This window comes from Balaenoptera borealis, assembly GCF_965194805.1.
Source record: "Balaenoptera borealis genome assembly, chromosome: 16".
Taxonomy (NCBI): Eukaryota; Metazoa; Chordata; class Mammalia; order Artiodactyla; family Balaenopteridae; genus Balaenoptera; species Balaenoptera borealis.
In genome coordinates, this window is record NC_138872.1 from 6,856,470 (window position 1) to 6,870,110 (window position 13,641).

Sequence of the window (13,641 nt, forward strand, 5' to 3'; positions counted from 1 at the left end):
GTTACTTGTACAAATTTACCCAGCTGGTAAGTAATAGTCTGGGATTCCAACTACCCCAACCACCACTCTGTACTATTTTTATGTTCGGGTCACATTATATGGCCTCAATATTACAGCACTGAGTGATACGTCATCCCTTCCAAAGTGTGGAGCACTGATCCCCCCCCAGAGAAGACCAAGGCCAACATAGGCCAGGCAGGTGACATGTAGATGGGAGGAAAAGGCTGGACACCAGAAAAGCAGGGATCTCTTAGCCTCTATCATTTTCTCCCCGCCCCCGCCACTAGAGGCATGGCCACAGAGAAATATTTCTCACTGTAATAAAAACAGCAGAACAAGCACCATGATAAATGGAAGTGGACCTTTAACGTTGGCTAGTGATGGAGAGATATTGAGAAGTGCTGTAGATTGGGGCAAACTTGGCCTTCATGCCGTCTCAGTGGAGCAGCTGCCATGTAGGAAGGTGAGATTTCTATTGTCAGAGCATCTGATTTTTTTTGGAGAAATATTAAACATATGGATTTATTTTTTGGTGAAACCCCTTGATTTGTAAATGTGGGTATCTAATTCAAAAAATTGCAAAACTCTTGTGGGACAAATGAAACCTACCTGTGAGGCTGCCATCTTGAGATTTCTGGACCAGAAACTTCTTAAAGATAGAGTTCTGTAGCCACATAAATTAGGGGCACCATAGGTGCTGCACCTACCCTTTCAGATTTATAAAATGCACTAGCAACTGCAATGATTTGAGGTGTCCTGAATAAACACACCTTCGATTTGATGTAACTTTGCACTGCTTCAACATTCTAAACCACAGATCCCTCCCTGGCCTCACTGCACCTCTTCAGCATCCTAGGGACTTGTGTTGTCTGGACCGGTGTCTATTGGTGGCCCCGTGTCAGGATCCAGAGAGGGCACCATTCAGACATGGCCTCCTCCTCCCCAAGTATGATTTCCCCCATCCTGCTAGATATCAAGGGATTTCTTTGGTCTTACAGTTGTCCTGAGGGCATTTGGGGGACATGGCCTCGTGGAGTCCTGACACTCATTTGACACGTGCTCTGGCTGCAGTGTTTTCAGCAGCCAGGGCACAGTGTCTCCTGATTGGACAGTCAGCTGGTCCCCGCTGGCGGTGTGATGAGAGCCGCCTCTCGTGGGCTGGTGGCTGGCCAGATCCCACAGCTTCTCTCCATCGGCTTCTTCAGCATTTCCTGGGTGGTGGCCCTACCCTTGGACCTGGCATTCTGGCTTCCTCGGCATCTTGGCCTCTCTCTGCTTGCATCACCCCCTTTATCCCTCCACATCAAAGAGCCCCGCCTCTCAGGACTAGAGGCAAGTGACCAGGTGGTTAGGGCACATGCGTAAGGAGGCTCTCGTTCCCAGAGCTGACCCGGGGCTTGCACGGCCGGGAGAGGGAGCTCCTCTTTCAATTCGCACCCTACGTACCTCTCTCGCCTCAGCTCACCCAGACCCTGTGTCTTTCTTTCCCCTCATAATGGCACTGCAGAGCCCATCAGGAAGGGCTTTGACTACCCATTAAACCTGGACTTCTAATCATTAACAATAAATAGCTTTTTCTTGAGGCCAGGCAGAATTCAGTCTGAAGAAAATACCGTAGTCTGATATGTCTCTTCCCTTCAGTTTTCATTCTGTCCCGGAGAAGGAAAGCAGCGTGGGCTAAAATTCTTTACTGCAGTTAAAAACAGATAAAAATTTTCTTTAAATCAAAACATGTGCATTTATATCCTCCTATACTTGCGTTGTGAGTCACTGTTGAAATGGTCGAAAACATAGGATTTGGAGTCACATGCTTGATTGGAATCCCAGCCCAGCCAGTTACTGGCAACATGGCTTTGACAAATTAATTGAACCCCCTGGCTGTCGGTTTCTCAGTCTGACTGGCTATATTCACTTTATAGAGTTGTCGAGGGGGTCAAATTGAATTCGGTGATGTTCATAGAGCATGGCGGATAATACAGTCCCTTGAACACAAAGTACCAATAAACAAGTCTTTCGACGCAACATATATTTGCTGTGAATCCACACATGGCAGGCTTTGCTCTACGCTCTAGAATCACAATTGATGCAAGTGTACATCCAGTCCCCGCCCTGGAGCTGCCCACCGTCTTTTGGGGGGAGAAGGGGGATTAAACTAGCAAGGAGAGAGGTGATTAAGTGTCCTGTAAGGGGAAATACTAATGTCCAGGTGGTATAAGGTGGGATCTCCCATCAAGCCTGGGGAGTTGGGGACAGTTTCATGTTTAATCTGATTCTTAAGGTCTCAGCCAGGAGAAGGGGGAATGGGAGGAGAAAGATGGGAGGAGGGAGTGGTCCAGGCAGAGGGGAGAGGCTGTAATGAGAATCCAGGGAACAGTCCTTGTTGGTTTTTGCCACTTGAACCTGTAGGGATGTTTCTTTTTAGTTTCACTTTAAATAAAACTGCTAATCACAGGTGATTTCCAAGTGTATCTTCTGTTAGGGCCTTTTCAGTGGCACTATTTGACATGAGGTTTTAGAGAAACGGAGTGACATTAGCATATCTGAGAGAAATTCCTTTGGGAGAGAGTTTGGAAAAGTCATTAATATAACAGAGAAGAAGTAAAAGGCATCACTGAGCAATTTCCAATTTCAGATCCCCATTTCTGCTAGCAGTATTTTGACCTTTCTGTTCTATTTATTTAAAAAAAATTAAATTTTTGACTGAATTCAGTCCTTCACAATGGGGAACTCTATTATTGCTGACCTGAGTCAAAGCATAATTCAGTCTTTGGTCCCTTGTTCTCTGCAAGTTGATGTGATAGAAATGCAGAGCCTGCTTCTGCAGCTTCTGTAGATACCCCAAAGATATGCTCCCATGAGCTCCCAAACACCCCAACTCCAAACTGGAATAGTCAGTTAGTAATTGGTGATTCTCCCCACTTTGAAATAACAATAATGGTATTAACAAGAACTAGCATTTATTGAGTCGATAACCTGCTGTTTGCTTCCAGTCTCTTCTAATCCATTCTCCACTTAGTGTGGGGTAAACGTGACAACAACCCACCTTTGCTCCCATGATCTCCCTGCTTAAAACTCTTCAATGGTGCCCTATTGCTCTTGAGGTCAAGAATAAATTCCTTAATATGGCACAACAGCCTCCTGAAGACAGCTTTCCTGTGTCATCTTACACTAATCGCTGTGTCCTAGCCACACTTGCCCTCTTTTCGTTCCTAAAATGGAACATGCTCCCGTCTGCCTCAGGGCCTTTGCACATACAATTCCCCTCACTTAGGGTGACCAACTGTCTCAGTTTGCCAGGACTGAAGGGCTTCCCGTGCTGTGGGATTTCCAGTGCTAAAACCAGGGAAGTCTGGACAAAGCAGGACAAATTAACCTCCCTACCCGCAAGGAGAACTCTTTCTTCTGCGTTCCCATCTCTCTTCACTCCAGTTAACTCCTGCTCTTCTTTTAGCTCCCAACTCAAGTGTCACTTCCTCCAGGAAGCCTTTCCTGACTACTTGGGCTAGATTGGAATATGCAGCCTATCAGAACACTATTACTTTTCTCCAAAGCATTTATTTGAGTTTTTAATCTCATGGTCACACAAATAACTTGTAAAATTAAGGTGTGTCTTCTCTGACAAGGGAGAGCTCCAGGAGGATTGGGACAGTCTGAACGGTCCATAGCAGTGAGCAAATACAACAGCACCGTGCTTAGTACATGCTTGGTGCTCAATTAGTACAAGTACAGTGAATGGGCCCCTGTTGTGAGCTGGATGCAATGCTGTATACCTTACATAAATTATTTTATTTTAATCCCATTTCATCCGTATGGGATACATATTGCCATCGTTCCCATATTGTAGATGTGGGAGGTGAGGCTTAGTGAAGTTAACGATGTTTTTATGGCCACCCAGCGGGAAAGTGGTAGACCCTGGATTTGAACTATGTGCTTCTGACTCCAGAGCCTGAAGGACGCTTAACAAGAAGCCGCGTGGTTAATGTTGTAATAAAGGCATTGCTTACATATTTCACGATGCTGCTGTCTACATTTATGAATGTGTGTGCGTGAGTGTGTGTGTGTGCGTGAGTGTAGCCCTCCAGCCTCAGCCCCTCCTGGCTTCCTTGCAGGCCCGTCGGTGACCTGCCCGGGACCCTGCCCGGGAGGAGCGTTTTGGAAATTGCCTCTACTGACCATGGCTGATGCTGCGTAGGCCAGTGTAGACAAGCCAGCGCACTGTCAAAGGTCCCAAGTTAATTTCAGCATCCCAGAGACAAGGGGTGGGGGAAGCTCGTCTTTTGGGCTCCCTGCTGGTGGACAGCCTTGCCTGGCGTTCACCAGCAAACTGTCCGTAAGTCTGATGCCAGGTCAGATAGATGAGCAGCAGTGGGACATGACCGTCAGAAGGAGCTGAGTTCACTTATTCCTTCATTCACACAACAGATACTTGCTGAGGACCTACTACGTGCAGGACGAGGGCTACAGAAATGATAGAAACAAATGAAAATCCCTGCCCTCATGAAGCTTCTACTCAAGTGGGGTGATGTCGACAGTAAAGAAGAAAATGTTTATCTGAGGCTATAAGTGCTATGGAAACGGGAGGGCGGGGGAAGGGGTAGGTTGTACTGAGTGTCTGGGTGGGTGTCTGTGTGCATGGCTTTAATCCGTGTGATCAAGGAAGACCTCTCTGAGAAGCTAAGGCATGAGCAAAGGCTTGAAGGAGGTCAGGGAGGGAACCACCTGGATATTTGGTGGATGAGCTCCCCAGGCAGAGGGAATGGCGAGTGAAAAGACCCTGAGGTGGGGTTGGAAAGACTGAAGACCAGTAAAGAGACAGTGTGGGCGGAGTGGAGAAAGTAGGGCTGGGGTGGGGATAGCAGGAGGTGCAGATGAGAAGCACTGTATGGGGTGTGGAGGACCGGACCACCTAACACCTTGCCGGACATTGTCACAATTTTGACCCCTCCTCTGAGGAAGGTGGGAGCTAGGGGTGAATTGGGGGGCAGAGGAGAGATTTAATCAGGTACACTTTGGAAGAAATGGCGGTGAGTCTACGCAATGGGGCTCATTATGCAGCTTTAGAATGAACATGGTAGATTTGTGTGTTGTTGTTGTGTGCTGGTTTGCTTACCTGACTGGTTCATTCATTTTTTGAACAGGTATTTGTGTGCCCACTATGAGTAAGCCTTGTGCTAGTGGCTGAGGATGAAATGGTAATTGAAGCACATGACAGCCCTGATTTCATGGGGCTTAAAGTGTAGAAGAAGAGCCAGATTAAAGATAAGTAAGCATGGGGACTTCACTGGCGGTCCAGTGGTTAAGACTTCGCCTTCCAATGCAGGGGGTGCGGGTTCGATCCCTGGTCAGGGAGCTAAGATCCCACATGCCTGGGAGCCAAAAAACTAAAACATAAAAGAGAAGCAATATTGTAACAAATTCAATAAAGACTTTAAAAATGGTCCATATCAAAAAAAAAAAAAAAGATAAGGAGGCATGAAAAACCAACAAACAAAATAATTCCACTTCTAGGTGTGTACCCCAAATAATTGAAAACAAGTATTCATATAAAAACTTGGACATGAATGTTCATAGCGACACTATTTAAAATAGCCAAAAGGGTGGAAACAACCCAGTTGTCCATCAAGTGATGAATAGCTAAACAAAATGGGGTATATACATACAATGGAATATTATGCAACAACGGGGATGAACCTTGAAAACATTATGCTAAGTGAAAGAAGCCAGACACAAAAAGCCACATATTGTATGATTCTGTGGATATGAAGTATTTAAAATAAGTAAATCCATAGAGACAGAAAGCAGATTAGTGGTTGTCAGGGGCTTGGGGAAGTGGGGAGAGGGGTGAGATGCTTAATGGCTTTTCTTTTGGGGTGATGAAAATGTTTTGGAACTAGATAGAGGTGATGGTTGCACAGCATTGTGAATGTACTAAATGCCACTGAATTGAACACTTTAAAATGGTTAATTTTATGTTATGTGAATTTTTCCTTTTTTAAAAAAACCTAAGTAAATCACTGTGCCAACATGTATAGATTTTAAACGCTATGAAGGAAATAAATAAGATGATGTGATAGTAAGACAGATAGGGAGGGTGGCCGGCTCGACATACAGGGTATGCTGTCATGTGAGAAAAGCAAAGGGAAGAAATAGGTGTTAGTATGTTTCCATTTGTAAACATTCATTTGTATACAAGTGACATATTTCTGGACAAATAGACCAGAAACAACAGTGGTTGTTTTGGGGGAAGGGAGACAGGGATCTGACCTGGGATCAGAGGAGGAAAATTTACTTTTTATTTCTGTGGGTCTCTTTATTTTATTTTCAGAGAATTGTTTATTATGGACAAATATAAACACACACACAAATAACAGAGTATCATGAATCGTGATGTAGCAATTGCTCAGCTCAGGCAATATTCATCCGTTGCCAATCTTGTTTCATCCATGTCCCCACTAAATCATTTTGAAGCAAATCCCATTTTATTTATATTCAATACATATTCTAGTATGTCTAAGAGGTAAGGATTTGTTTTTAAAACGTAATATATTAAGTGTGATAATAGTGTGTTAACAATAATAGTTTTACTTTTTATTATATATATTTAGTTTTACTATTTGATTAAAATTATCTTTTTATATTGAATTGTTTTAAGAGAGAGGCAGGATCCTTTTTGGTTCTTTGGTTCTTTTTGCTGAATGTGATCTGCTAAGAGGTTGAGTGCAGTGATTCATGTATCCCACTGACACCTCAGCCCTGTGATTTAAGAACAGAGGTTTTAGCATCAGCCAGGTTCAAATCTTACCTTTCTTACTTGTTCTCTATCTGACCTTAACTTCTTTGAGTTGTCCTTTCCTCACGTAAAGTAAGTCAAATGAGTATCTGGCTCGTGAGAATTAAATGAAATTTTGCAAGAAAGGATGATAGCCTTTAGCATGGTCGTGAGACATAACACACACTCTGAAAGACTTACTTTGTTTTATAACTGGCTGTCCTGTAATAGTTTGGTTGCAAGTGTGGATTCTGGAGCTCACATCCCTATCTCTTAGCCGGGTAACCTTTTAAAAGGGATCAAATGTGCATATTATGTGTTCAACTCAAAATATGGTAGCTAGAATTACTACTTTATACTTAATGCATAACAATTGTGTTTCACAAAAGTAGCTGCACCCTAGTTCGGGATGGAAGAGCATAAAGTCCCCCAAAGATGCTGAGGTTCAGTCCCCACAGGCAGCGCTGTCAGATTGGAAAATAAGGACGCACATTCACTCTTGACTGGAATCTATGCGTGAATTTGTAGTGACAGGAGAGAAGAGAGGGTCAGCCCAACTCCCATAGCATTCTAATCAGCTCTCCTTTCCCTTGGGGGGAAGGGTCAGCTCATGCAGTAAAATGCAAGGATCTTTGTTTTTTTTTGTGGCTTTGGTGTGCAAAGGATGAGAAAAGCTATAAGGGCTAAAACTTCTGGATTTCTGTTCACCTGTACACTTCAGGAAAAAGTTTATCGTTTTCCTTTCTTCAAGTATCATCCCTTTTATGTCCAGGCATGGGGTTTTCTTGTCAATTGGGGGATAATAACATTACTCCCCTTTAGAAGCATGTCTTTAAGTGAAAAGGTATGTGAAAGCACTTAGCACTGCTGCAGAGTACTCATGCAGAAAAATGAGTTGTTGTTATAACTGCCATTGTGATCATGATATGTGCACAGGTAATTATGACACAAAGCAGAGAGCAATGAGCAACTTATGAAAATATAACTGAGAATGGGGTGGGAGTTTCGAGAAGAAAGGGTTTGCTTCCAACTTGAAGGTGGATGACAAGGGTCTTGAGAAAAGGAAATTAATGATTCTAAGGGGAGGAGGGGATTTCAAATGACCCTTGAATGACAGGAAGTGTTCGGACATGTGAAAATGAGGGAAATGTAGAAGAAACCAGTGCAGTGTGAGCAGAGATATTATGGGGTGTGTGTAAGAAGTTTGGCTTCACTAGAGTGTGGATTCCACGAACAGGGAATTGTAAGAATTAAAGTGGGAATTACAGATCATGACTGAGTCATGGAGGGCCTTGAATGCAAGGCTGAGAGGTAGAGAATTTAATCTCTGGGTCAGTGGTTCATAAACTTCTTCTGCCTTGACACACCTGATGGATGGTACTCATATATGTGACTCTCCCCTCTGGGAAGAGCCAGGGCTTTGTACAATCCAATGTAATTCCATTCCTTCCTCTTCTATTTATTTAAGGGAACCTATCAGAAGGCAAGTGAGTGAGAATGACATTTTCCGAGGGATGGATCCCATGTGATTCATTTTGAACAAATTAATCCTTCCCAGACTTTGGGTTCTAATTATAATTGAGAGGCAGTAGATTATATGGTGGTTAAGAAGATGATCTCAGGGGCCAGATTGCTTGAGTTTGATTCCTGACTCTTCATCTTACTACCAGGATGACCTTGGGCGTAATACTTAATCCCTCTGTCCCTTTATGTCCTCATCTGTTGAATGTGGAAAAGATATTACCTACGTCACAGGGTTGTTGGGAGGATTAAATGAAGTATTGTCTGTGACATACTTGACATAGAGTAAGTGCTTTGAAAGTGTTAGGTATTACAGTTTGTAAGTCACTGACGCCTCACACGTGGTGGATGCCATTGCTCTCAGCTGTAGGGTGTTGAGCACAATGATGGCAAGATCAAAGGTGCAGAATGGGCAAGCAGCACAGAACAGAGTGAGAGTGTGGGCTCTGGAGTCAGCCGTGTTTGAACCCTGAATTTACCACTCACTGGCTGTGTGGCCTTGAATGAGCAGAGTAAATTCTCTAAGCCTCAGGCTCTTTCCTTTTCTGTAAAATGAATACAATAATAACAGCACCTACTTCACAGACTGGTTGTGGGGACTGAGTGAGATGAGGCCTGTGAAGCACCTGTCATAGACCCTGGTGAGTCTGTTAGCTGTCTGCTGCTGTGTAACAAGCGACCACAAACTTTGCCACTTAAAATTAGCAACTCGCAGTGTCATCTCACAGTTTCTGTAGATACTGCCTACTGGGTTCTCCACAAGGTTGCCATCAAGGTGTCAGCAAGGGCTGGGTTTTCATCCAAAGGCTTGACTGGGGAGAGATACAGTTCCACATTTACGTGGTTGTTGGCAGAATCAGTTTCTCACTGGCTGTTGTCGGTTGGAGACCACCATCAGCTCCTAGCTAATTGCTGGCCCGAGGCCACCCTCAGTGCCTGGACACATGAACCTCCCCTGAAATGACAACATGCTTCACCAAAGTTATCAAGGGAGATAGTTCCTTCCAAAGTGGGCATTGAATTCTTATTTAATGTAATTGCATATGTGTAATCACATCATTCTGTCACTGTTGCTGTTTCTATTGATTAAAATCAATTCACAGATCTTGCCTGCACACAGGCAAGGATTACACAGGGTTGTGACCCTCAGAAGTTTGGGGTTATGGCAGCCACCTACATAATACATACCTGATACATTCTTGCTGTAAGAAATGAATTTGGCAAGCAGAAAGCGTCAGGAGGACAGGAGTTCACTCCTTCTATTTTTGTATCCCAAAGCATAGTGCCTTTCATATGGTGGATTTTCATTAAATACCATTTGGATAAATGACAAAAATGTGAATTTCCCAGAATGCTTTCCCTGCCCCAAAAGTAGGCTAATGCAGTCCAGATGGGGCCATATCAGTCAGTATAGGCTTGGTATTCTATAGTAACAAAACAACTTCAAAATCTCAGTGGCTTAATAGTGGTTTATTTCTTGTTTATTCTGCATATCGACTGAGGGGTGACCAGGGTGATTTACTTATAGTCTTCATTCAGGGACCCCCTTCTGGTGGAGTAGCCATTATCTGGAATACTGCTGGTAACTATGGCAGAGGAAAAAGGGGAATTTTGAAGGGTCTTAACCTAGTAAATAAGTAATTCGTTCCAAAGTGTCTCACATTACTTCCATCCAAGCTCACTGGCCAGAAATAATCCCATGGGCCCACTCACCCCAGGGAACAAGGCGGTGTAATCATATCTTGCACTCAAGAGGCAGAGAGTCAGGGGTATTTGGTGACTGGCACTCTTGACCACCCCAGATGGATAATGAACTGAGAAATCAGAGAACAGTGCTTCTGACTACTTAGAGCTTTGCATAAGTGGCCTGGACTTTCTCTGTCTGACGTTCCACATCAATCCTCCACCCTTCTTCTTTGGTTCTGTGCCCCTGGATGATGACCTTCCCAGAATGCATCACCTGGACTCCCTCTAACCTCTGGTTTCTGGTTAGATTCAGCCGAAGAGTGACCTGTAGGGGTTTGGAGGATGAAAAAGAGGTATTTGGGTTATTTATTTTCCTGGTTTCCTTTCTCCTCCCTCTCTGTCCACAGCTCCCCACACACAACTAGAGCTTTCGGTGGGTTCTGCTAGCAGCTGCATTTATTTGCCATTTCCCTCTTAAGGTGGCCCAGTCCTACCCTCGTGCCTGGGCGCCTCCCTATCCTTTGTTGCCCCTGAAAACTATGCCCACAGCTTTGTAAATAACCTCTTTTCCGTTACCACTTTGAATGGGCTGTTCTCGCTAGGATCCTGACTAATAACTCCAACTCATTGCCTTTTGACAACAACAGAATGATGTAAACACTTCGTGTTTCCTGTGGTTGGCTTTTAGGCATGTGAATTCCTATAGAGTTATATGGAAGTTACTCAAAATGATTAGGCTAGAGATATTCCAGAAAACACATTGGCTGGAAGCTATGTCAGTCTCAGACCTGGTTTTTTCGGGAAGATCCTGTTGGACATTCTCCCACCTACAAACTTCTCTGATTGTTTTTATGAGACACCTATTTTCTTGACACTGAACTCGAAATTCTTAGTGTCTGGATTATATGTCTAACTTTTCTGAGCTTGAAGTCAATCGGAAAGAACACAGATGCTTAAAGTGATGTAGTCAATTGCATGAATGGCCCCAGTGCTTCATTTCTCCCTGGATTCATGCCCTTTGCAGCCACTTTGCAAGTTATTTTCTCTAAAGAAGCAGAATATGTTTCCCTGCCCCAGACCTTGGGTCTGTCTGTGTGGTTTGCTTTGGCAAACTAAATGTTAGTGGCCACGGTGCAAAGTCCTGAAAATGCTTATGTGATTTCACTGGCCCTCTTGCACCTCAGCTGTTGCCACGAAGACACCGTATCTGGGCTGCCTTGCTGGTCCAGGAGGAGGACGAACTAAAGACACGTGGAAAACACTGCTCCCCTCGATTCCAGTCTTGTTCTGCTGACTCACTGAGCTCAGCTGAGGTCGGTAAAGTCACGTAGCAGGGCCACGACCCACACGACTGTGGGAATAAACAGTCAGTGGCTTGTAGTGCAGAATTACTGTGGCCATAACTAATCCAAGTGGTGATGAGAAACAAACTAGTTCACTGCTTATTCTTCAGTTCGCTCCACTCACAGGCTTAAGTACCTACTCCATGGAAGGCACTGGGGTGACAGTCGTGAATAAGCCAGACGCGGTTCCTAACCTCGGGTCTGCCCCTCCTCAGCTCACTCGCTGCCACTCGCATGTCAGAGTTTCCCACAACTGTGGACAGGTCTTGTGTTATATCATTTCACGTCATCCTGCACTTTCTCCTTGCGGCTGTGTTTCTTCCGGGTGTTTTTGATTGCAAGTGATAGCAACTCAATCAAACTGACTTGAGCAAAAAAAAGGAAAAAGGACTTACTGACTCGTGTAACTGAGAAGGTCAGGGAGGATAGCTCAAGGCATAGGTGGATTCAGGGTCGTGAGGGCTCAGTCCATGTCTCCGTCTCAGCCGTTCCTCCCCCTCAGCCTGGCTCAGATCTCAGATAGGCTTCCGGCTGAGGGTCCCCGCACCAGCAGTTTCCACACTAGTCTCATCACTGGATAGACGTGTATCACCTGCTCATCTTGGAACAAATCACAGAGGCGGATGGCCATGCCTAGAGCATGCGTGTATCCCTAGAGCCCGGGATACCGAAGAGTGGGCGAGGTGGGTTTCCAAAATTGTAGGAAAAGAAGAGGAGGGTTCTTCTATTAGTAAAGGAGAGAATGGGGCTTCGAGATGCAGAACCAATAGGGCGGAGATTATTGCAATTTCATTATGTCATTTTTTTTTTTTTAACATCTTTATTGGAGTATAATTGCTTTACAATGGTGTGTTAGTTTCTTCTTTATAACAAAGTGAATCAGTTATACATATACATATGTTCCCATATCTCTTCCCTCTTGCGTCTCCCTCCCTCCCACCCTCCTTATCCCACCCCTCTAGGTGGTCACAAACCACCGAGCTGATCTCCCTGTGCTATGCGGCTGCTTCCCACTAGCTAGCTATTTTACGTTTGGTAGTGTATATTATGTCATGTTTTATGTATTCCCCTTTATTATCTTAGCCTCTCCCACTGGACTGCAGGCTTCATGAAAGGCAAAATGTGCATCTATTCTGCTCACTTCTAGATTTCCAGTCTCCTATATAGTCTGGTACATATTAGGAGATCAATGAATATTTCTCTTTTTAAAATCTTTATTATTTTTATTTTCTCAAAGAGACATTTTTCTTTAGATATGCTGTACCTTCCCTTTATTTTCTCCCCAGTTTTATTGCAATATAATTGTCATACAGCACTGTATAAGTCTAAGGTGGACAGCATCATGATTTGACTTACATACACCATGAAATGATGACCACGAGTTTAGTGAACATCCATTGTCTCATCTAGATACAAAATAAGAGAAAAAGAAAAAAATGTTTTCCACTTGTGATAAAACTCTTAGGATTTGCTCTCTTAACAGCTTTCATATATACCATACAGCAGTGTTAATTTTGTTAATCATGTTGTACATTCTTGAATGAGCAAATGAAGTTTGTAGTCTGTTGGGAAAAGATTAAGGTAAAACATGGTCAAATTCAATGAGTTACCTCAGATTTGGAGGGCAAGAAATGAAGAAAAATTTTGTTTATAGTAATTAAAGCACTATGTTAGGATGAGATTTATATATGACCATTTAAGAATCTAAAGCTTTGGCAAGAAGTATAGTAGTAAACAAAATGCACCCCTCCCCCCATGTCTCCCTCTTCATCTTGGTAGTACAGCTTGTAGGATACACAGTGTTAATGTTCTGTAGACCACTGGGATTTGTGTGTATATGCATTTACACACACCTATGCACAGAAGCACACAAATGGTGTGGAGGGTATTGTAGAACCACTTGGGGGAAAATAACTAAATTTATTTTTCATCTATTCCTTTCAGCCTGGTCTTGCTTATTATGTCCACTTGATGTGCTAATATTATACATTTTAAGAAGTGTGGCAGCCATTGTAAGCAGCATAAAAGCTGGGCTGTCAATGGAATTCTAGGGAGCTGATGTCTTCCAGGGCGTGGAGAAGAAAAGGTGCTGGGAAGTGCTGAGGCTTGGAGGAAAGTCTGCATTGATTTTGGTGTGTGATTCTGGTGAAAGGTTTTAGTCTGTGAAAATCCAAGCTGTCTTATCCAGGGGATGGTGGGGGAGGGGTGTCTTCACAATTAGAGTACCCGGACAGATCATCCCCAAAGGGAAAAAAAATGAGCATCAGATGTTATCTCCCCACTTTTGCTTCCTGTAACTTTCCTGATAGAATTAAACCAATC

At 43.7% G+C, this 13,641-nt stretch overlaps 1 protein-coding gene across 5 annotated transcripts in view; it reads left to right on the top strand.

Annotated features, from left to right (window-relative positions):
- Positions 1–13,641, top strand: part of CBLN4 (cerebellin 4 precursor) — a 331,585-nt gene that overhangs the window by 25,379 nt on the left and 292,565 nt on the right. The gene's annotated exons all lie outside the window — the stretch shown is intronic.